The sequence below is a fragment of the Aedes aegypti genome, chromosome 2 (genome assembly GCF_002204515.2).
Source record: "Aedes aegypti strain LVP_AGWG chromosome 2, AaegL5.0 Primary Assembly, whole genome shotgun sequence".
NCBI classification, from domain to species: domain Eukaryota; kingdom Metazoa; phylum Arthropoda; class Insecta; order Diptera; family Culicidae; genus Aedes; species Aedes aegypti.
This window is the reverse complement of record NC_035108.1, coordinates 265,351,159-265,374,671: the sequence shown is the minus strand read 5'-3', so window position 1 is coordinate 265,374,671 and position 23,513 is coordinate 265,351,159. Positions and strand designations below refer to the sequence as shown.

Below are 23,513 nucleotides of genomic sequence, written 5' to 3'. Positions count from 1 at the left end.
AGTGTATTCTTGAAAAACGTCTCAACTTTGGTGAACAAAATTCAAAAATTGTTTTTGGAAAATACCTACGAAGTAAGAATAACTCATTGTCTTTGAAATGCGCCGTAGAGACTTCCAATTGGACGTGTATTCACAGAGATATGGACAAAACACTTTTGTATAATTTTTAGAGGGTGAATCCAAACTTATGCACGGGAGTGTATGCTTCTTTATACAATTGGTACAACTGTTCATGTTTATTTTTTTTATTTCATCGTCTTCGACTGAAAGTCGTACAGACTGTACTAACTATATCTAAATTTCCTATGGCTTACTTATACGATTTTTGAACATGTTTTTGGATATACCAAAATCGAACTCGTTACAATTCCCAACAAAGTTCGAATATAAATTGCAAATAGGGATCAATCGGATTGTTGTAGCCGTAATTTGTCCGGTGATATGGAATAGCAAGTAATACAGAGTTTCGAAAACCACAAGAAGAGATTTAGAGCGGTGTTTGCTCAAGAAGTACGGGACAATCAATTTCATTTGTGATGATATCGAAAACTAACATCCGTTGACTTCTTACGCGTCTGCAAGATAGTGGCCTCAATCTGTTGACAGCGTTCAGCATATGGAGAAAGATTGTTTGGATCGTTCCATGGAATCAGTCACCATTCAAAACGTACGATACTCTTATATACACGTTCGATTGAGACAACGTTCGTTACATGATACGGGGACCATAATGGAGAGGCGTACTCAAAGATGCTACATACTAACGCAGAGTATAGCACTTTCAATGTGAATATATCAGACAACTCCGCAGCATGTCGACATACAAATCCTGGCACTAAGAATGGATTAGCATTCACGAACAGCATAGACCCAACGACTGCGAATACGTCTTTGAATACCATTCAGCAAATTATGAGTCCTTTAGACGAAGAATCAACAATATAAATTGGCAAACAATTTTTAGGAATGAAGGAAATGTTGAAAATGCTGTAGATATGTTTTATAATATTTTATCTGAAATCATTTCTCAAGAAATTCCCATATGAATCAAGCAGCGCCACAGAAACACGAAAAATCCTATCTGGTTTGACAGAAACATAAAAATCTTAAAAATCGCAAAAAAAAAGCGCATAAGAACTAGAACATAAGAATGACGATGAGTACTTGGCAAAATATTTGGATATCTGTGATCAACTGAATTAAGCGATCGGCAATGCATTTGAGCAATATAACTCAAAAAAGAATTTGAGATAAAGTCCTGTCCAAAAAACTCCTTCAATTACGTGAAATCGTTTTTAAATTTCAAAAAATTTGAATCGGGCCAGGACTTTTAAGGTGGCTTGAATCATACTTGACTGATCGCCAACAAATAATCAAATTCAATGGAATAATATCGAATCCCATTCAAGTCACTTTAGGCGTCCCTGAAGGTTCTTACCTGGGACTTCTAATTTTTATTATCTACGTAATATACATTTCCTTTATTCTTAAGAAACATAAACTATTAATTTATGCCGATAACATAAAACTCTTTCTGGAAATAAGAAACGAACGTAATATCAAGGAATTCTCTAATGAAATACAAATATTTTATACATGGTGTAGGAAAAGCCTGTTAGAACTGAATGTGAATGGTTTAATTTGTGAAAGATGTTGTTTCGCAAGGCATAGATTCAAAGCAAATACTTTCTCAACTAAATTTCTACTTCCCATCATGACAATTACGTAATCGAAACTTATTTTCAACAAATCTCTGTCGAACAAATTACGCCAAATTTGGTCCAATAAACCGAATGATGAACATATATAATCAGCATTGCGAAACTGTTCACTTTACGACGTCTCGGCATAACTTAATGAAATATTTCCTTGAACGTCAGTTCTGCGTCAATATAACTCCCAAGTCACATGAAGATGTTACTCGCTGCAGTACTTCGGTGTTCATGCAGTATTGATGGTTGATTGGGAAGTTTGATATGGGGGTAGGATATAACCTTGCATTTTTTTTTTCAGTTCTCGCACAAACCGTTGTTTCTACACCCGGTAAACATTATATTTATATCCTCTTGCAATGCCGCGCAATCGTGGGACGAACGTATGACCCGAAAAAAAATTAAGTCGTCAGCGAACGACAGCTTGAAATCCGTCGCCGAACGCCAGTTTGATTTAAACTGCTTCTCGTTTTCCATGGTTTAATTAATTTTTATGAAATTCCATCAAGGCCTAAGGTCCAATACCGTTCGATAGAGCGAAGTTCTGGGATGTTGGGATGTATGGTCTTTGAGCATGAGCATGAACATGAGCATAGATGACCGTACAATTCGTAGTTGCTACTCCGTGATTGACCAGAGCATTCAACATTGGATAAGGAACCAACAGACGGAGTTTGGGAGTAGCTTACCGTCTTCAGTGTACAATTTCGAGAATCAAACATATTTAAATCAATAACGGCGCCGACCTCGTCCTTACGGTCATCGGGGAAGAAAAGGAATGTTAGTGTGACATCCATTGTTACTAATAAACCTCTGCATCTCCATGACTATTGTTGCGTTTCAAATTGTGGTGTAGAAATTTATGACCGTTAGAATAGTTATGGTGGAAAAAAGCATTAGAACAGTTTAACATGTAACCAGAATCTATACAAAAATAGCTCCTAGCCCTGTCACTAGATTGACAAGAAGCGAGAGCGCCAAATTTTCTTGCGCTGCTGCCCTCTCAGCCAACCGTCACGTACAATGACAGCTGAACTTCCGTTGCCACCACAGTCACAAGAGAAGGAGAAAACTTTGTGTCGGACAGAAGAGTGAGCACGAATCATATCGCGTGCAGTTCGGTCGTGAGTCTCGTTGGGAAAAGTCGTTCCGGCGTCGTCCAAAACCCACGACATATTAGAGTTGATCCGGGTCCTCGCAGCACATCAGACCGCTTCAAGACGAACCCAAAAATCGCTAGAACAACGCTCTAGCGAGCAGAAAGAGCAAATTTTGGGAACAGGGAGTGCGCACGAATTCTGGTCCCAGTCGTAAGTCTCGCATGTGGGAAAACTTAACCTCATTTGTAATACATCCCCTCAACGCAGATTTTCTGGTCGGTTCTGGAACTCTGGAACACCACAAGAACTCGTCGCAGTGAGGTCATCTGACTGCGTAGGACGTTAGGAAATATCAACTCACAACCGTAAGTTGAAAGCATTCGAGTAAGCGAACCCAACGAGTAACTCGCACATTCTAACAGGAACGTCCACAGAATCCCAGGAGGAGAGTCACGAGATTAGTACTCCTACAATCACTCAGTTTCACCCGAAGCAATCCGGGAGGACAGAAAGGCCCCAGAAGGGTGAGTCTAGCGAGATCTGAAGACAATTGACGTTTTCTAACAACCGCTGTTTCATAGGGCCTTTTTCCACACGTGGGATACTGCATACTAGACCTCCGGAGAGACGACGACGCAGACACAGGGCTGGAACAAGGATTCGTTCTGTAGGCCTTCTCCAGTGAACGAACGCCAACGGCCCGCGGTGCTAGTGGGTCGGCCCCACTCGACGATGCGGATCGCACACCGATTGCAAGTCGAAGGACGTGTAAACTGACCGCAGAGGTTGATACCAGACAGACACGACAGCGCGTATTTCTTTGCCCCAGGTGCCCAGCCTCAACTCCAAGCACGAACGGCCATCTAGAGGGTCCTTCAGGTTTGCATGCCCACGAGACACGGCGCGAATCGAATCGCCCAGCGAGAAAGGATCCTGCGCAGCGGACGGCATTGGTACAGGGTGAGGCAGCAGAGCGGTGAGCAAATGCACAAGTTACTCTAAAACCACCAAAATGAAGCATTATGTTAGATTTTCAGAGAAATTTGCTCGATATGAGCCGAAATTAGGAGTTTTAGGGCCATAGGATTAGATATAACCTATATCGGGTGAGCAAACCCAGAAAGGCAAATAAAATCATGTTCTTATAAGCTTATTCAGTCTGGTTTAGCGTGTTTTGAGTGAGCCGGAACTGTCCAGGGGTGTTCGCTTCTCCCCTAAACAGTTGACTCTTAACATTGGCGCCCAACTGAATATCCCACATTGAAAGCATTACTATTAAGTTATTGCGGCATTTTGAAATTTATGGATAGTTAAGCTCCCTTTAACATTGAGCAATTACGGTTGGTTTGGATTAAGGTAATTATAAGCTACCTAAAATGGATTTGACACATTTGAGTGATGAAGAGATTGACTACGAACTAGCACTTCGTTTCGTTGTCAACCTTGGTCCTTTGACACATCGAAACAAGGTTTTAAAGTTGAAGGATCTAATAACCAAAGAAGATGCTCTTCAAAATACCATTTATCATAGTTCAGAGCACGTTATGAGCTCGACTACCAACATTGAAACTTGTCAGAAGAGAATTGGAGAACTGAAACAGCTCGTTGATGAAGCGATCCAAATGAAAGACGCTTTTGCTACAGCGCAATTACGTTCGCGTCTCCTTCACTACAGCCATAGGCTGGACGCGATCAACCCTCTCGCGCCTTTCGCGAGCACCAAAGAAACCTTGTGCTCGCTTGTCAAAGTGCTCATAGATGAAGTGGACAGTGCTCTATCGCGATTCGGTCAGCGCGGAGATCGTAGTGAAACTGTGGTGACAAATCTGTTACCTTCGGGGAATAAACCCAACGAAGAATGTAGCAAGCAAACCGACCTAGCATCAGGACAGACAGGCATAGTAAACACGGATGGGGCGTATGCACGGTTAGGAATTCCTGCAAATCCCACCGAACAACTCACCATCACCTCGCCACCCCCATTCGTAGGACAGGTAAATACGCAGGCCCAGCACACCATCAGACAGGATAATCTTGACTCAGGAACAGAGGCAACACACAGCAGACATCAAATCAACCAAATCAACAATAATGGAATTTCTCCTTTGGAAAATCCCTCCGGAAATAGTCCCAATCAGGCGCAGTTGCAACACGATGGAAGCTTCAGAGGGGACGGCGTTCCGCATTCATCAGCATCCAATTCACCGCTAGGATACTTCAGTGGAAGAGGGATAGCAGTACAAAGCATACTAAATATTCGCTCCGACGTTGAGGGACGAGGAAGAACGACACACGTCCCGTCGGGAAGCGTCGATGACAGCTTGCATGATAACTACAACGACCTCACGTACCGAAATATCATCACAAACAATGCAAGTCTGTACGCAGACCTGTTGGATCGTCTCGCGCGAAGGATACCAACAATGCAAGTACAGCCACCGATGGATCGAGCAGAAGATCGAAGAATGACAAAAGCCATCCACAACTGGCCGTTCAAATTTCGAGGAGAGAAAGACACCACTTCGCTAAACATCTTTCTCGATCGGGTTGAAACATTCGCAAGATCCGAGGGAGTAAGTGATGGAACGTTGTTATCCTCCATCAAACATCTTCTACAGGAGGACGCGTTAGATTGGTATTCTCGAGCGATGTCGCAACGATTGCTGTATTCCTGGGACACTTTCAAGAAGGAAATAAGGAGAGAGTATCTACCGACAGGTTACGCGCAAATACTTCGACTAGAGGCCAGCTTCCGCTACCAGGGGCAAAATGAGTCGTTCGCTAAATATTTTCGGGACATCGCAGCGCTTTTCCGGTTTATCTCACCGCCATTAACAGAAGAAGAACAGTTTTTCATCGTCAAGAAAAACATGAATGCGGATTATGCGGCGATAGTGACAGCAGCTCGTCCTGCAAATCTGCAGGAAATGGTGGAAGTTTGCACGAGCTATGATGAGACTAGAATGCTGCTAAACCGGCAACGTAGACTTCCAGTCCCACACAACGCCTTGCTTGAACCAAATTTCGCCACCCCAGTGAGTCAAGCGAAACCTTATCAATCACAGCCACCGAGGTTCCCTAGGGTAAACGCAGTAGAAGCATGCAACAGGATCGAAGACCCACTCTCAACGCAACAAATGTCATTTCCTGAAGGAATGCCGACTCCGGATGAGGAAGAAGGGGAATGGCAAGCTCGAATGGATCAGCTGTTACAACAAGTGAACGTACTGAAGGGACAGTTTGACCGTAGGCTCTCCAAGCCCAGCAAAGGGATCTCAAACAGTCAAGAGCGAACAGGGTTACCACAGCAAGCAGCAGCTTCTCAATCTCTATCGCCAAACCATACTAGTCATTATCAACAACGGTGGCAACCGGGGCAGCAGCAGAGAACATGGCATCAGGACAGAACGGCCGATCAACAAAGCGAGTCGATACAAGCTTCGCAGCGTCAGCAAAGTGTACTACAAAATCAACCAGCGAGGCACCCAGCGGAACAAGTTCTAGAGCAGCAACAACTACCGTGGCATCAAACACATCAGCAATCGGCATGGCAACAACATCAGCCAGCGATCCAACAGAATCCTCCGTGCACATTTCAAGCCAAGTACGCGCAGCCGGCAGGAATTAGCGGTCGTTCTAACACAACATGCTGGAATTGCGACGAAGAGGGTCATCGCTTCATGGACTGTCCGAAGCCACAAGCTGTGCTATTTTGCTACCGCTGTGGGAGAAAGGGATACTCACTGCGTAGCTGTTTCACGTGCCGCACGGATGCGGGAAACCAACAGGCGGGGAATCTACTATAGAGGGGACGGATTCTTCGCTTCAAGCACCAGAACCCTCAGAAGAACTAGACATTCAACATCTGGACACAATCATCATTAATCCCGGACAGGACAACAGACCCCACGCAGTCATCAGCGTTCTGGGTCGGGAGCTAACTGCATTATTGGACAGTGGGGCAAACTGTTCGTTATTGGGCGGTAAATGCACGAAGATCATCGAAGAGTTGGCTCTACGGAAAGAAGTGGTAAAAGGCGGTATAAAAACTGCGGACGGGACGAGACACACTATCAATAATTACGCATGGCTACCTATATGATATAACAATCGGCATGAAGCGCTACCGGTTTTGCTAGTTCCTTCAATACCAGACTGCGTAATCTTGGGTATGGACTTCTGGAACAAGTTCGGGGTTAAGCCCGTATGCTGCGCGATGCAAGCAACAACAACCGATGAAGAAGAAGATATCACCGAAGAGCCAATGAAGGAACTCACAGCCAATGAACGCAAGCGATTAGACCAAGTCGTAGCACAATTTCCTAAAGCAAACGATGGTACACTGGGCAGGACAACCATCTACGAGCACCGAATAGACGTAGGAAACGCGGTGCCGAAAAAACAGAAATACTACCCAATGTCACAATATGTGCTACAAGAAGTAAACAGGGAAGTAGACAGGATGATCGCTCTGGACGTAATTGAAGAAGCCGTGTTCTCCCCTTGGAATAACCCATTAGTAGCCGTGAAGAAGAAAACAGGCCAGTATCGAGTTTGCCTAGACGCTCGACATCTTAACTCCGTCATGGTCAATGAAGGCTACCCGATTCCACAAATATCAGCGATCATCGGAAACCTTGGTGGTTGCTCATACATCTCTACAATTGACCTGAAGGACGCTTTCTGGCAGCTTCCTCTTCATCCTTCATCAAGGCCGTTAACAGCCTTCACAGTGCCAGCCAGGGGGCACTTCCAATTCAAAGTTGTCCCTTTTGGACTATGCACGGCTAGCCAAGCACTCGCGAGAGTTATGACGCATTTGTTTGCCGATATGGAGCCGTACGTGTTTCACTACCTCGACGACATAGTGATATGTTCACGAACATTCGACGAGCATCTGAAGATATTAGACGAAGTCGCTTGTAGACTAAGAGCTGCAAATCTAACAATCTCAGCAGACAAATCGAAATTCTGCAGGAAACAGATCAAGTACTTGGGATATGTGCTAAACGAGAAGGGTTGGCAAGTTGATGATGATAAGATTGAATGTATCGTGAAATTCCCGGTTCCGGTAAATCGCAAGGAAGTGCAACGGTTCATCGGACTCTGCAACTGGTACCGACGTTTCATTTCGGATTTCGCAAGGATAGCAGCCCCGCTGACGGAATTAACTAGAACGAAAATAAAATTCCGCTGGACAAGCCAGGCGGAGGAAGCGTTTCTCAGGCTTAAGTCAGTGTTGGTCTCAGCACCGGTTCTAATCATGCCAGATTACACCACGCCGTTCAGCATTTCCTGTGACGCAAGCGACGTGGCAATCGGAGCAGTCCTCACACAAGAAGTGGACGGAGAGGAACATCCGGTATGTTACTTCTCCCAGAAGTTGTCGTCCTCAGAGCGGAAGTACTCGGTGACCGAGAGAGAATGCTTGGCGGTCATTAGAGCGATTGAAAAATTTCGCGGCTATATCGAGGGTGTTAAATTCACGGTTTATTGCGATCATGCGGCGCTGAGTTACCTGAAATCGCTGAAAAACCCTACGGCGCTGATGAGTCGGTGGTTGCTTCGCTTGAACGCGTTTGATTTTGAAATCAAGTACCGAAAAGGAACGATCAATGTGGTGCCTGACGCACTTTCGAGAATCGTTAGCGCAACAATATTCAGCACAAGTGCTACAACAGATGCATGGTACAATGAAATGCGCGAACGAGTGAACAAGCAGCCGCATAGATTTCCAGAGTTCCGCGTACTGAACAATGAGTTGTACAAGAACTGCAGAAGCACGGATGAAACAGGAGCACTTACACATAGATGGAGGAAGGCAGTACCACAGATGCAGCGTAATGAGATCATGCAACGCTTTCACGATTCACCAGCAGCAGCTCATTTTGGAGTTTACAAGACTCTGCAGAAGATCAAGACACACTTCTATTGGCCAAAAATGCAACAGGACATCTACCGTTACGTGCGTAGCTGCGAAACATGTAAGGCCAGCAAAGCACCAAATTCGACGCTGATGCCACAGATGGGAGCTGGGAAACCTGCCAAGCAGCCTTGGGAACTGGTATCCATCGACTTCGTGGGTCCCTTCACCCGCTCGAAACAGGGGAACACAGTCATGCTCGTTATAGTCGATTGGGTTACGAAATACGTAATCATCCACCCAATGCGCACTGCAGACTCGGTGAAAATGGTGGAGTTTCTAGAGAAGGAAGTATTCCTAAAGTTTTCTTTCCCGCGCATCATCCTCTCGGATAATGGCAAGCAATTCCAGTCCGTAGTATTCCGTTCAATGCTAGCTCGTCACAAAATCCAGCACATGAAAACAGCTTACTACTGCCCCATGGTGAACAACGCGGAGCGCGTCAACCGTGTCCTGGTTACAGGTATCCGGTCACTCATCGACGATGATCATCGAAACTGGGATGAGAATCTACCGTCGATAGCGGCAGCTATAAACAGCGCGATACACGAGTCCACGGGGGTGAGCCCTCACTGTGCAAACTTTGGCAGAGAGCTAGTGCTCTACACAGACCTATATCAATTGCAAGACATGAACACGGAAGAAGAGGCAAAAAAGGCGCAGGACAAGCGATTATCGGGAATTCGAAGGATCCAGGAGTTCATCGTTCAGCGGATCAAAGAGAGTCACGATAAGTCAAAACAGCGGTATGATCTGCGAAAGCGATCGGTATCGTACAAAGAAGGAGACGTAATCTGGCGGCGAAATTTTGAACTATCTTCAAAGGCAGACTACATCAACCAGAAACTAAAGCCTAAGTTCACACCAGCCGTTATCAGAAAGGTCTTAGGAGCAAACCTGTACGAGTTAGAAGACGTCCTCACGGGGAGAAAGGGTCAATACCACGCGAAGGACATAAAGACGGATTAGAAGTCAAGCTATGTCTGCAGATGAACTCTGCTAACCAGGAGCATTGCGCTCAATAAAATCCGTCATCATACGGTGAAAATGACTTCAGTGAGGTGTGATGAGCAACAACTGGGATAAACTACCTCTCCACCTCGACCAATCCAGCTCCAAAGACAGCCTCAGCTAGGCGACCACCAATCTTCTGCGGAAGGTAGCGATAACACGCACAGCGATCAACCAAATCAAGTGGTCCCAACACGCTCCCATCGCGCCAGGGGGCGGACCACGCGCCGTTCGCGAATCGGGAGAAATCGCACCCTGTTAGACTGGAAACGGGCTGCAGGGAACTCTTCAGCACGGCAGCACGGTTACTGGATTGGAGGAGCAGAAGCCTTGGGTCGAGGGCCCAAAAAGCCGGGTCGACGGAGGTTGACGCTTACGGCCACTATCCGGCGCAGAGGAGCAACGTCCTGTTCGGTACTGAGAGTAACACTACAACACGACGATGAGCCACCGCGAAAGCCATATGCATAAAGCTATGTAAACAAGAATCTGGTGAACAAACTGTGCAAAACCCACTAAGTGGCAGTACCGTTAGCCGTTCGGGACAAATCGTGCAGACGAGTTCGGTGAGCAACAACAACTACTAAGTCTACCTCCCAACTTTGACCATATAACACCGGCTATGGGCAACATCAGCCACAATAGCGCCCCAGCGAAAACACGTAAAACGGCAGCAAGAATCAAAAGCCTGGAATGGTGTCAAAACTCGAAAGAGTAGTCCATAGATAGCAAACTCAAAACATAGATCCATCCATATCAGTTGTCTTTAGAGGGTCGTCATGAAATCTCCACTGAAAGTAACGTGACCGGGGGCGCGGTAAAACTCCTAACATGGGCTCATGACGATTCTAGGGGAGGAAATGCCCCTTTACTCTAGGCCAGACAATACGATATACCCAACCAAACTATCCAAAATATGTAAATATATGTTTTATGTTTAATCCAATCCAGTTTACAAAATAACTAAATAGGATTAAGCTAAATGTCTGCCGAGGCAGCAGGAATGTCATGAGATAAAGGATAAAGAACTCAGTCAGAGACAGTTTGCCAAGACACAGTTGGTACACTATCGCGATTTGCCAGAGATAACTGGTACATTTAGTTTGAGGTTTTGTAAGGTTTTGTGAAATTAACTTTAAGTCAATAATCACTAGAGCTCGACTCTATGGTCTCTGATATGATCCGTCTCTGACCGACTTCTTGAAGGAAGTTGAAGAGTTTTTCATGAGGCTACTATTCCTCGCCTCATGAAAAACTCTGCCGCTTTGGTAATGTTATGTTGCGTTTCAAATTGTGGTGTAGAAATTTATGACCGTTAGAATAGTTATGGTGGAAAAAAGCATTAGAACAGTTTAACATGTAACCAGAATCTATACAAAAATAGCTCCTAGCCCTGTCACTAAATTGACAAGAAGCGAGAGCGCCAAATTTTCTTGCGCTGCTGCCCTCTCAGCCAACCGTCACGTACAATGACAGCTGAACTTCCGTTGCCACCACAGTCACAAGAGAAGGAGAAAACTTTGTGTCGGACAGAAGAGTGAGCACGAATCATATCGCGTGCAGTTCGGTCGTGAGTCTCGTTGGGAAAAGTCGTTCCGGCGTCGTGCAAAACCCACGACATATTAGAGTTGATCCGGGTCCTCGCAGCACATCAGACCGCTTCAAGACGAACCCAAAAATCGCTAGAACAACGCTCTAGCGAGCAGAAAGAGCAAATTTTGGGAACAGGGAGTGCGCACGAATTCTGGTCCCAGTCGTAAGTCTCGCATGTGGGAAAACTTAACCTCATTTGTAATACATCCCCTCAACGCAGATTTTCTGGTCGGTTCTGGAACTCTGGAACACCACAAGAACTCGTCGCAGTGAGGTCATCCGACTGCGTAGGACGTTAGGAAATATCAACTCACAACCGTAAGTTGAAAGCATTCGTGTAAGCGAACCCAACGAGTAACTCGCACATTCTAACAGGAACGTCCACAGAATCCCAGGAGGAGAGTCACGAGATTAGTACTCCTACAATCACTCAGTTTCACCCGAAGCAATCCGGGAGGACAGAAAGGCCCCAGAAGGGTGAGTCTAGCGAGATCTGAAGACAATTGACGTTTTCTAACAACCGCTGTTTCATAGGGCCTTTTTCCACACGTGGGATACTGCATACTAGACCTCCGGAGAGACGACGACGCAGACACAGGGCTGGAACAAGGATTCGTTCTGTAGGCCTTCTCCAGTGAACGAACGCCAACGGCCCGCGGTGCTAGTGGGTCGGCCCCACTCGACGATGCGGATCGCACACCGATTGCAAGTCGAAGGACGTGTAAACTGACCGCAGAGGTTGATACCAGACAGACACGACAGCGCGTATTTCTTTGCCCCAGGTGCCCAGCCTCAACTCCAAGCACGAACGGCCATCTAGAGGGTCCTTCAGGTTTGCATGCCCACGAGACACGGCGCGAATCGAATCGCCCAGCGAGAAAGGATCCTGCGCAGCGGACGGCATTGGTACAGGGTGAGGCAGTAGAGCGGTGAGCAAATGCACAAGTTACTCTAAAACCACCAAAATGAAGCATTATGTTAGATTTTAAGAGAAATTTGCTCGATATGAGCCGAAATTAGGAGTTTTAGGGCCATAGGATTAGATATAACCTATATCGGGTGAGCAAACCCAGAAAGGCAAATAAAATCATGTTCTTATAAGCTTATTCAGTCTGGTTTAGCGTGTTTTGAGTGAGCCGGAACTGTCCAGGGGTGTTCGCTTCTCCCCTAAACAGTTGACTCTTAACACTATAACATGCTTTTTTCAGTAGGGAGGATTCATAAGTTACATAATATAGTTTTGATGGAGAACCCTTCATCAGTATCAAAAAATAACATCTCTCACTCTTAGTATCGAACCATTCAAAGTACCATAAAACGGGGTAACTTTGATAATGCGGGTAACTTTGATAGTGCGTAACCCACCACATACTTATCGAAATATCATAATTTCTGTTAATCAGTTAAGCAAAACGAATGCAAAACTAAAGAATATTAGTATGACACTTCATGTAAGAGATGTTTTCATTTGAATCAAGAACATTTTAGGCTTTTTACACGAATTTAAAAAAAATACACAATTTTAGCATTTTCCAAACGCTTACAAACAATCTGTTCTACGATCACTATTTGATAAAGTTTTGAATAGTTGGCCACTTATCTTTGACAGCCTAGTTATCATAGAACTTGAATACGGTCTAAAATCTCTTAGCGAATAGCATTTTCACAAACTGGGACCATTTTTGTAATCTAAGTCAGAAATTTCCATATAACGTTAAACGCCTAGAGGTATGCAATGCCCTACAAATGTTCGTAATTTATTCAATTTTGTTCGAATCATACTCCATTATCAAAACAGAAAATTATATATCCATTCAAAATAAATCTTTTGCCAATTTATCAACTGTAATCGATAGCCAGGATGCCAGTACTTGTTTTAAAAATATAAATTGTAAATCTTTGAAACAGCATGCAAAAATATTCAAATTTTCTTCGAAAAAACTATCAAAGTTACCCCGTTTTACGGTATTTTTTTATTTTTTTAAATTACAAAAACAAAAGTGATGGTTTGTTTATTTCAATTTGTTAAGTAAAATATGAATCAGAATATGTCGACACTTGGAGTGACGAACTAATCCATGTTTTTGTTCAATGACTACATAAACGTAACATTTTACCCATTGTCACGAAATATATGTGCTTAAATGGATGACTTTTTGAAATAGAAGCATGAAACGAGCTCACCAATTGATTATTCATCGTCGATAGGGTAGCTGCCAATTACCTCGTCATCAGCACTGCCTAGCAAAACGCGAAAACCGAAAACAAAAGCACTCCGGCTGTGAAAACAAAGAAACTACTTGCTTGGGCTTCCGGAGCACACTTCAATCGGGAGGGTTGTGGTCTTTGGGTACCAAAAAACAACGTTGTTCGCATCGTACCACTCGATTGCCTTTTTCCCCCAGTAGCAGCTCGACAAGTCTGGCCAGAACAGCACATGTTGCTTCAGGAATAATAGCAGCCGCTTTTCGAGGCATTCATAGAAAATGTCACTTTTTGGACCACACGTGCATATGAGATGCCGAACGAGGTATTGTTCCTGGAATTTCGATAGTTTGATAGTTTTGAACATGCCAATCACCTTCCTTTTTCCTAATGCGGTATAAGACTTCTGTCCCGAAAGCTGCTTTAAATTCCTCCTCCACATAAGTTTCGTCCGAGAACTTCGGATTCTCTTACCGCGCGAGCAAAATTTTGACACGCTGTTCCTCTTACTTGGACGTCATTTTGAAAACTGGAGAGCAAAAATTGATAACTCATCATAGCAACCATTGTATAACTTTTAACTTGACTCTTCAAATTAGGGTTTTTCTTCTCGTTTGCGGAAGACTGAACATTTATTTGAGCTTTGAGTAACAATGGACCGATGCACGAGTTCACTATTTGACGTTTGAGCGGTACCGTGGCTACTAGTGAATTCGGCACCGATTAAACGTCAAATTAGTGAACTTGTGCATCGGCCCATATTGATTTTGATGATCGTTCATTTCTACCGGATGGCCGCATTTCTGGAATGTTGATGTAAGCACGAGTCTTCTGGTTACCTCTACTTTGCTATCGGAAAGCTGTTGCCACCTGATGCAACCTTTACGGGTTTTGTGCTGATGCTGTTCGTCGGTGCTGCGCTTAGCGTGGAACTGCCAACGTTGCTTCTAGGGGCCGGACCTGGTAGTGACGAGTGTTTCTACATGGTGGTGTCGATCTCTCGTTAACTTATATACACTGAAATTCCAAATGCAGCATTTCAGTTTTTTTTAATGAATTTTCAATAAAAATGCATCAATTTGAAGTTGACCAGTTTTTGCGCGTTACAGTCTTCAGCATGCCTACCCATAGCTCTGATTAGCTTAGACCAGTGATCCCCAAAGTGAGCGAATTTGCCACTTGGGGTTTATTTTCAGGTCCAAGGGGGCGAAAAATTGTTAAATTGAATTTAGGGGGCGAAACAAAAACAGAATGGCAGCAATAATGAAGAAATCTCGCGTTCAGTATCATAAGGGCGTAACTGTAGTGATCGATTTCTCTTTAGAAAATTATTAGGCCGGGAGACTGTTTTTGACTAACATTTTCCGTTCAGTGGAAAGTACACATCCGTCTTTCGTCATACTGCATGGTAAAATTTTACAAAAACCGATTGAATTTCATGTACCGTTTTGATCCATTTTACGGACACTTAAGGCCTTAGTGAAGTATAATTCATCAAAAAGCATATACCGTTTTGATTCATATTACGGACACTTAAGGCCCCTGTGAAGTATAATCGATTGAAAAGCATATAAATTGAAACATATTGTATGATACCTGTGCGTTATCAGATTTTTGAAACACTCAACTTCCGAACGGTGGGCGAAGATTCGGATTCCAAAGCTTGAATTACCTAAAATAAATAGAAATTAATGATCTTTCCATGATTCTTATTCCGGACACAACCTCACTTTTGCTTCATTTTACGGACACCTTGTTTCAAATTCCGGACAACTCATGAAAAGAAGAACTTTAATAGTTAAATTATAAATAAACTCTCGCATTCGTATTAGCAACGTCAAAACAAGTTGCACATTATAAATTTTCATGGATTGCTATTTGAAATTCATATTAAAACGCGCCTGAAAGTTGGGAACTTTCAAACAGGAAATTTTGAAAAATTTCAATTGAAACCTTTCCCATACAAAGTAGAGTGTCCGGAATTAGAAGCTGTCCGGAATTCGAATCAAAACGGTACAATAAACCATTCGGTATGATTCCTTCGCGTTAACGAGCCTCCAAAACACTTAAGTTTTGAATGGCGAGTGAAGATTTTGATTCCGCAACATGAATAATTTAAAATAAATAGAAATGTGTGGACTTTTCACGATTCTAATTCCGGACACTTGCTCACTTTTGCCTCATATTCCGGACACTTTGATTCGAATTCCGGACAGATCATGAAAATCCTAAATGGAAAAGTCAAATTATCAATTGGAATCGTCAAACCACTAAATAGACGTCTAAGGCAGCTGGGAATAATACATTTTCATGGATTTTCTTGGAAAATGCTTATTAAAACGAGCCACGAAAATAAGAACTTTTAAACGGCAAAATTTGAAACATTTCGTGTGAAATGTTTCCCTTACAAACTAGAGTGTCCGGAATTTGAGGCTGTCCGTAATATGAATCAAAACGGTACTAGTCTGAATAAAAAATCGACGAAGAGAAACCGATCAATGCAGATACGCCTTATGATACTACACGCGAGAAATGTATACACTGGGATTCCGTTTTTGGCAGTTATCAGAAATTCACTTACACACTTATTTTTTTTCACGACCTCGGCTGTGCGAATCTCGGTTTTTCAATGTGAACCGAGATTCAGCATACAAATTATCCGGTTATTTAGTAATAGAGCACGATTAACTGATAAACGGCATTTTTTATTTCCTTGAATCCCAGGAAATTTCTTTTCCGACTACTCAGCAGTGCAGCCGAGATTCGGCATTCTAAATTAAGTGTGCAGGATTCCGATAGGAAATAACGCTTGCCCAAGCGCTCACTAGGAATTCTGAGGCTATGGCTTAGATTCTTAAGATTCCACTACGATTGGCTGAAAATTTTCAGAAGTATTTTATTTCCAAGCTTGCAATCCACCATTCCATTAGGTTTTCAGCTTAAAGGGATGTTTAGTGCTCCAGATTTGTGCTCTTGAAAATTTTATGTTTCGCTTCGATTCATCTTCACCTTAAATGATGAATTCTTGAAGCTCACTGCAAACTAGAGATGTACACGAACGACTGAATAAACCTTCCTTGTCGTTCTTAACGTCTATTCGTACAATTATGTTTACTGTTACGGTATACGTATCACAAAAGAATATTTAAATCACGAAGGGTGGGAGGAGTGTCATAATAAACATCCCCCGCCCTTTTTTATGAGGTGTGCTTCGCATGTAAAAATTATTTTTATTTATAACCGAACATCTAAGTAGCAGAAACCACAGTGCGATTAAAATCAACTTCGTTAATCGCAAGTTAATCCTATCTGTAACAGTAGACATCGAGAAAAATGGTTTAGATGGCCTGACCCACATTCCAGTTTTCTTAATTTTAACTTGTTTGTTTATCAAGGAAAGTACCGTTTTGATTCATATTACGGACAGCTTCAAATTCCGGACACTCTACTTTGTATGGGAAACATTTCACGCGAAATGTTTCAATTTTTGCTGTTCAAAGGTTCTCAATTTCAAGGCTTGTTTAAGTTAACTTTTTCCATAAATATCTTTGAAAATTTATAATGCCCAACTACCTTAGATGTCTCTTTGGTGGTTTAACGATTTCGATTGACGATTTGACTGTTCCATTAATGATTCTCATGAGCTGTCCGGAATTCGATTCAAAGTGTCCGGAATATGAGGCAAAAGTGAGGAAGCGTCCGGAATAAGAATCATGAAAAGGCCACACATTTTGATTTATTTAAAATTATTGAAGTTGCGGAAGCGTATTCTTCACCCACCGTTCGAAAGTAAAGGGCTTCCGATGTTCGATAGCGCTAAGGAATCATACAGAATGATTTATTTTGTATGCTCTATGCTGGGTTATATTTCCCTGAGTCCTTAAGTGTCCGTAATATGAATCAAAACGGTACATACTTACATTTTGTTGCAGTCTTTTATCCATTGATAGATAAATCATCAAGTCGACAACGAAAGAATTCCATCGAATACAGCGTAGCTGTGGTCGAAAATGTGGTGCAACTATTTTTCCCATATGGTCGATTTTCTCCATAAGCTCGTTTGTAATCTCCAAGAAGTTGACGGATCTTACCCAAATTATAGCTTTTAAGTAGGGGTCCAAATGCGTACATTTGGAGGGTCCTACTCAAGATGTTTACGGTTAAATTTTTGTCATATTATTTGAATATTCACAACATCGAAAAAGTTGTGGAACAAATTACATCGAACCGAAAATCGAAATCATTCCTAAAAGTTCAAAACCTTGCACTGCTGGTTCAGGTCAACTATAAAATTTTGTGTTCATCAGAAACCGATCGATCCGTAAAACGGCAAATATGGATAATCAAACCCCCAAATTACCCTCTCAGAGTTCCATACAGAGATAGTTAATGCTTCGATTGCAGTAAACTGCAAACCATCCTTGTCGAAAGCCCATTTGCCAAGCAGTCAGTGTGGAAATCGTGTCATCCATCCACTCCGGTAAAAAGAATTCCAATAATTCATCACCAGATCATCCCACCGGCAAAACCATGGAGCGAGAGTAAAATTGATGGGAAATAAATCCGTCGAAAAGGTAGATAAGTGCTTTTTCGAGTGCCCGAGTTAGTCAATGCTTTTCGAAGCCACATCCTCTCGTTGGCCCCAGTGTTTCGCTTCCAATCTCGTCAGTCCCGTCGTCGACTTCGTCGTTTTGAGTTGATTTTCGTTGTGAGCAAACAGTTTTTATGCAAATGCCGTTTTCCGGGTTCCGGGTGTGCCTTGTGAGCTCGGTGGAGGGCAGCCGGGAAATCAGGACCTTCTGGATTGATACCTAGCGAATGGCTACGAGCAGCAAGATGCAGGACGAACACGAATTATTCCCCGGGCTTTGGTTTTGAATCATCATCATCAGCAGCAGCAGCTTCTCAATAGTAGAAGCTAAGCGTAGAATGATGGTTGGATAGCGTAATGATGGGATTTTGTAGTAGGATAGCTATATTTTTAAGTGTGACATGATGAGAAGACCATCGAAAAAGAGTCGGCATCGTTATCGATGTACGCCAACCATCTGGAGTTATAAGTGGGTTCTTATGTGGGATGAATTAGATAATAAGGATAGATGAATGTATTTATCAAAAAGTCAGGGCCTCGTTAAGGCCCAAGTAAAAATGGAGCAAATGTCAAAAGTGTAAAAGCAGTTTTCGGCGTTAAAGTCGACAAATCGAAAAAAATAAAAACACAGATGTTTTATCTGCAAATTTAAAAGGCTGTGTGTTTTTATTTTTTCCAATTTGTTGATTTCCAGGTTCCGAAAACTGGTTTTTTATGTTTGACATTGGCTTCATTTTTTCTTGCACCTTAAAGTCACTTAAACGAAGCGAAGACATCGTTCGAACTTGTATAACTAACTGCAGGTGAATCGTATGAGATCCAGCATAGCAGATTCAACACTGATGATTGGGCTAATATACTTGATGACTTAGTTATGAATAAAGCTCTCCTCTTAGTAGGTACTATTTTTCTAAAGCATTTTGCAGTGTGTATGCAAAGCAACCGAACTTGAATTTAGTTCTAGCTCACCACTCCAAAGCGTTACGCACTGAGTAATAGAAGCATCCAAAGTTAGTTCTAATACTCCAGTAGCTATATGCCTATGTACGTGCTGGATGGTATGTTTTTGCTCGTAGTTTTACGTGGACAGGCGGATGAACTCATCTACGGAAGATTTTTCGCTCCACAGCTGCTTTCTATGCTGGGTGTGTTCGTGTATGTGCTGATTTTCAATTTTGATACACACGCAATATGGAATTATGAATCCCTTGAGTACGACAGAACGCTTCTTACATAGAATGGAAGGAAGCTCTGCCATGCAGGAAAGATTCTAAGCGGCCTCCATGAAATAGAAGTGTACGCATAATGGACGACTGGCACATGTGGCGCACAGAATTTTGATGATGATGAGAAATAGTTCCTTCGAATTAGATGTACCTAAGAGACATGAAGAACAAAGCGGAAAATTGGGTCAATGCAATGACTGTTGATACCGAGATAAGCTAAGAATTTTAAAGAATAAAATACAAAACACTTAAATGCCATGAAATGAAAACTATTGTACATATCAATTATTTGCTTTGGAATAAACTATAACCATACAACGTCATCCCTTGAAACAAAGAAGACAAGAAGACAAGAAGACAAGAAGACAAGAAGACAGAAGACAAGAAGACAAGAAGACAAGAAGACAAGAAGACAAGAAGACAAGAAGACAAGAAGACAAGAAGACAAGAAGACAAGAAGACAAGAAGACAGAAGACAAGAACAAGACAAGAAGACAAGAAGACAAGAAGACAAGAAGACAAGAAGACAAGAAGACAAGAAGACAAGAAGACAAGAAGACAAGAAGACAAGAAGACAGAGACAAGAAGACAAGAAGACAAGAAGACAAGAAGACAAGAAGACAAGAAGACAAGAAGACAAGAAGACAAGAAGACAAGAAGACAAGAAGACAAGAAGACAAGAAGACAAGAAGACAAGACAAGAAGACAAGAAGACAAGAAGACAAGAAGACAAGAAGACAAGAAGACAAGAAGACAAGAAGACAAGAAGACAAGAAGACAAGAAGACAAGAAGACAAGAAGACAAGAGACAAGAACAAGAAGACAAGAAGACAAAGACAAGAAGACAAGAAGACAAGAAGACAAAGAAGACAAGAAGACAAGAAGACAAGAAGACAAGAAGACAAGAAGACAAGAAGACAAGAAGACAAGAAGACAAGAAGACAAGAAGACAAGAAGACAAGAAGACAAGAAGACAAGAGAAGACAAGAAGACAAGAAGACAAGAAGACAAGAAGACAAGAAGACAAGAAGACAAGAAGACAAGAAGACAAGAAGACAAGAAGACAAGAAGACAAGAAGACAAGAAGACAAGAAGACAAGAAGACAAGAAGACAAGAAGACAAGAAGACAAGAAGACAAGAAGACAAGAAGACAAGAAGACAAGAAGACAAGAAGACAAGAAGACAAGAAGACAAGAAGACAAGAGACAAGAAGACAAGAAGACAGAAGACAAGAGACAAGAAGACAAGAAGACAAAGAAGACAAGAAGACAAGAAGACAAGAAGACAAGAAGACAAGAAGACAAGAAGACAAGAAGACAAGAAGACAAGAAGACAAGAAGACAAGAAGACAAGAAGACAAAGAAGACAGAAGACAAGAAGACAAGAAGACAAGAAGACAAGAAGACAAGAAGAAGACAAGAAGACAAGAAGACAAGAAGACAAGAAGACAAGAAGACAAGAAGACAAGAAGACAAGAAGACAAGAAGACAAGAAGACAAGAAGACAAGAAGACAAGAAGACAAGAAGACAAGAAGACAAGAAGACAAGAGACAAGAGACAAGAAAGACAAGAAGACAAGAAGACAAGAGAAAAGAAGACAAGAAGACAAGAAGACAAGAAGACAAGAAGACAAGAAGACAAGAAGACAAAGACAAAGACAAGAAGACAAGACAGAAGACAAGAAGACAAGAAGACAGAAGACAAGAGAAGACAAAAAGACAAGAGAATAACAATCTAATTAGTAAAGATACCCACGTAATCGATATTTTTGTAGCATTTAGCAAATTCACAAAACAACATTTAGCTCCCAACATGCTGCCAGCAGTTATCCCCATTCGGGAATGAATTAAACATGAGCTGTGAGAATTCTTCATTCAAAGTTTTCCCAGGGATCCCCCATTCCCTGGCCGTATCAAGCCAATGAAATACATTTCGTTAATTAATTGAAAGATTCAAAAAGTTTTATCACTTTCTGGATCTCACTTCCACGTCCGAGTTTTGCGCATTCCATGATGCTAACATAGTTTCACCCGGGCGAGAGTGGTGCTTCGAAGCCCAAAATAGGATCCCACTTGCAACTGACTAGAAAACCATTCGTTCGCCAGCTACCGGATTCAAAGGGGGAAAGCTTTTGATAATTTTCCACCTCGGCAGCCATGCTGGGAGCCAGTAAAAGTTTGCTTGTAATCGAAAGCGAACGGAACGAAATGGACGCACTCGGTTGGTATACAGACCCGTGGCCAAGTGCGCAAAAACCGGTTTTCCGAGACTTGGCCACGTGTGCAGACTTCTACGAAGGAATAGGTTGCTTTAGGGACGAACGCCGCTATGTTGGCTTGGCTCATTAGTCCGACGCAATGTTTGTTTGTTCCGAAAGTTTGAAACAACACCCCCAGCCAGCAAATGGAATTGAGTTGAGTTCTAACTTAGTCTGCTGCTCGTAGAAGGCCCTTGCGAATTGAAAAAAACGGAGTTTTCTTGGAAGTTCGATTGTTCCTTTGGTGTGTTTCCGTTTGATTTGTTTTTGGTGGTATGATTCTAAGAATTTGGAATAGCATATATTTTTTGATTGGCAGTTAACGGTTCATTGAGGGTATTTCAACACTTTCAAGTTATGTAATTTATTAATTGATGAGAAATATGACGTTATGCTTTCAGTTTTGCCTAGTAGCTTATAGGTGAAGTTCTGGATTACCTACCCAACGACAGGTATTGAAGGCTGTTTGGGCACGTCAGGAGTTAATCATCAATATTAACCTCCTTTTCCCGAGCAACCTAGATAGCCGCGTAGTTTCGTTAGCGGTTGTTTCAATTGGCTAAGAATTAACACTACGAACTGCCTGTTCCGTTGGTAATTGGTGCTCCTAATTTATGGTGTGATGCGTACCGTGCTTAGAAATGAATGGTTAGAGGGGTCTAAATAAATCCTAACCGCAAATGGAGCCTGTGGAGTACCAGGGCGCCCTCTAAAGTATCGTGCCCTTCCTGTGCTATCCGGAGCAATGGGGCAGGTGACCCTGTGTTTCTACAAGATAATCGGCTGCCCTTCTTCAGTCTCTAGCCTGAGGATCAATAGGGGTGGCATTATAAATATGTTGTTATTTATTTTAAACTATTACCTATATGCGTTTTACACAGCGTATTCTGTGCATTTTCAGCAACTTTCAATAGATAACGATCTGATTTTTTCTCAGCTGGTCTTTTTCGTGCTGAGTTCAAAAAGCTTAATCTTGCCTAGTTTGGGTAGTGGCTACGGTAAGGATAGCTCAGATCAATTTTTAGCATAAAATAACAGCAACGACCAATCTTTGCAGACTCATGCATTGTGGGCTCCGTAGCCGTGCGGTTAGTGTCACCAGGCATTTAGTCGCATCGTGCTAAGGAGTGTGGGTTCGATTCCCGCTGCAGGCCGTAGAACTTTTCGTGAGGAATGTTCTCCGACTGTACTACTGGGCGTTGCATGCTAGTCCGTTGTCTAGTGTGGTGCTTCCTTCAAAGGGCAAAACGTCCACTGGAAGCATTAACGTGTAGGTGTCTTTTTAAACAAAACATGGTACAACTCAAAGGGCGATAGTGCAAGAACCTTACTTTCGTAAGGGAACTTCTGTCTAGGTAACCTTGTGGACCCAGTTTTTGCTTCTTTCAGCAAACATTAAATGGCAAACTTCTGAGTTAGCTACCAGAGATGTATGTGCTGTCATAATCGATGTTTCTGTTTGTGACCTCAATACGTCTATTGTTCAATGTATTTACCACATGATTAAGCATTCCCAACGGATGATTTCAAACGAGTTGTCGTATACTGCGTAACAGAAGGCCTTTCGCTGATTGTGGGCAGTTTTGCGAATGCTCATCACATCATCTGGAGCAGTTCAGCTATCGATTTGAGGAGCTCCAGTCTGATGGAGTACTTAAGTAGTACAGATCTTGGATTACTCAATACTACTACTTGGATTGGCAATCGTTAAACCTTCATGGCATCTACTAGAGAAGAAGTGTTGGACATAACGCTATGCTTGAATGGAATCAGTGACGAGTTAAAGAATTGATGAGGAATCATTATCTGATCATCGCCAAATCTTTTTTGAACGTTCAAATTTAACTGCGCAGAATTTGCGTTTTAGGAATCCCCGGTCAACAAACTGGAAACT

At 42.5% G+C, this 23,513-nt stretch overlaps 1 protein-coding gene and 2 long non-coding RNA genes across 5 annotated transcripts in view; all 3 read left to right on the top strand.

Annotated features, from left to right (window-relative positions):
- Window positions 1-23,513, top strand: part of LOC5572932 (ADAMTS-like protein 1) — an 844,534-nt gene that overhangs the window by 656,434 nt on the left and 164,587 nt on the right. The window lies entirely within an intron of this gene.
- LOC110676575 lies at window positions 3,142-3,833 on the top strand. The gene is made up of 3 exons (XR_002500527.1): window positions 3,142-3,177; window positions 3,235-3,336; window positions 3,394-3,833. It is a non-coding gene; the product is annotated as an uncharacterized LOC110676575 (long non-coding RNA).
- Window positions 11,175-12,251, top strand: LOC110676574. The gene is made up of 4 exons (XR_002500526.1): window positions 11,175-11,502; window positions 11,560-11,657; window positions 11,715-11,816; window positions 11,874-12,251. It is a non-coding gene; the product is annotated as an uncharacterized LOC110676574 (long non-coding RNA).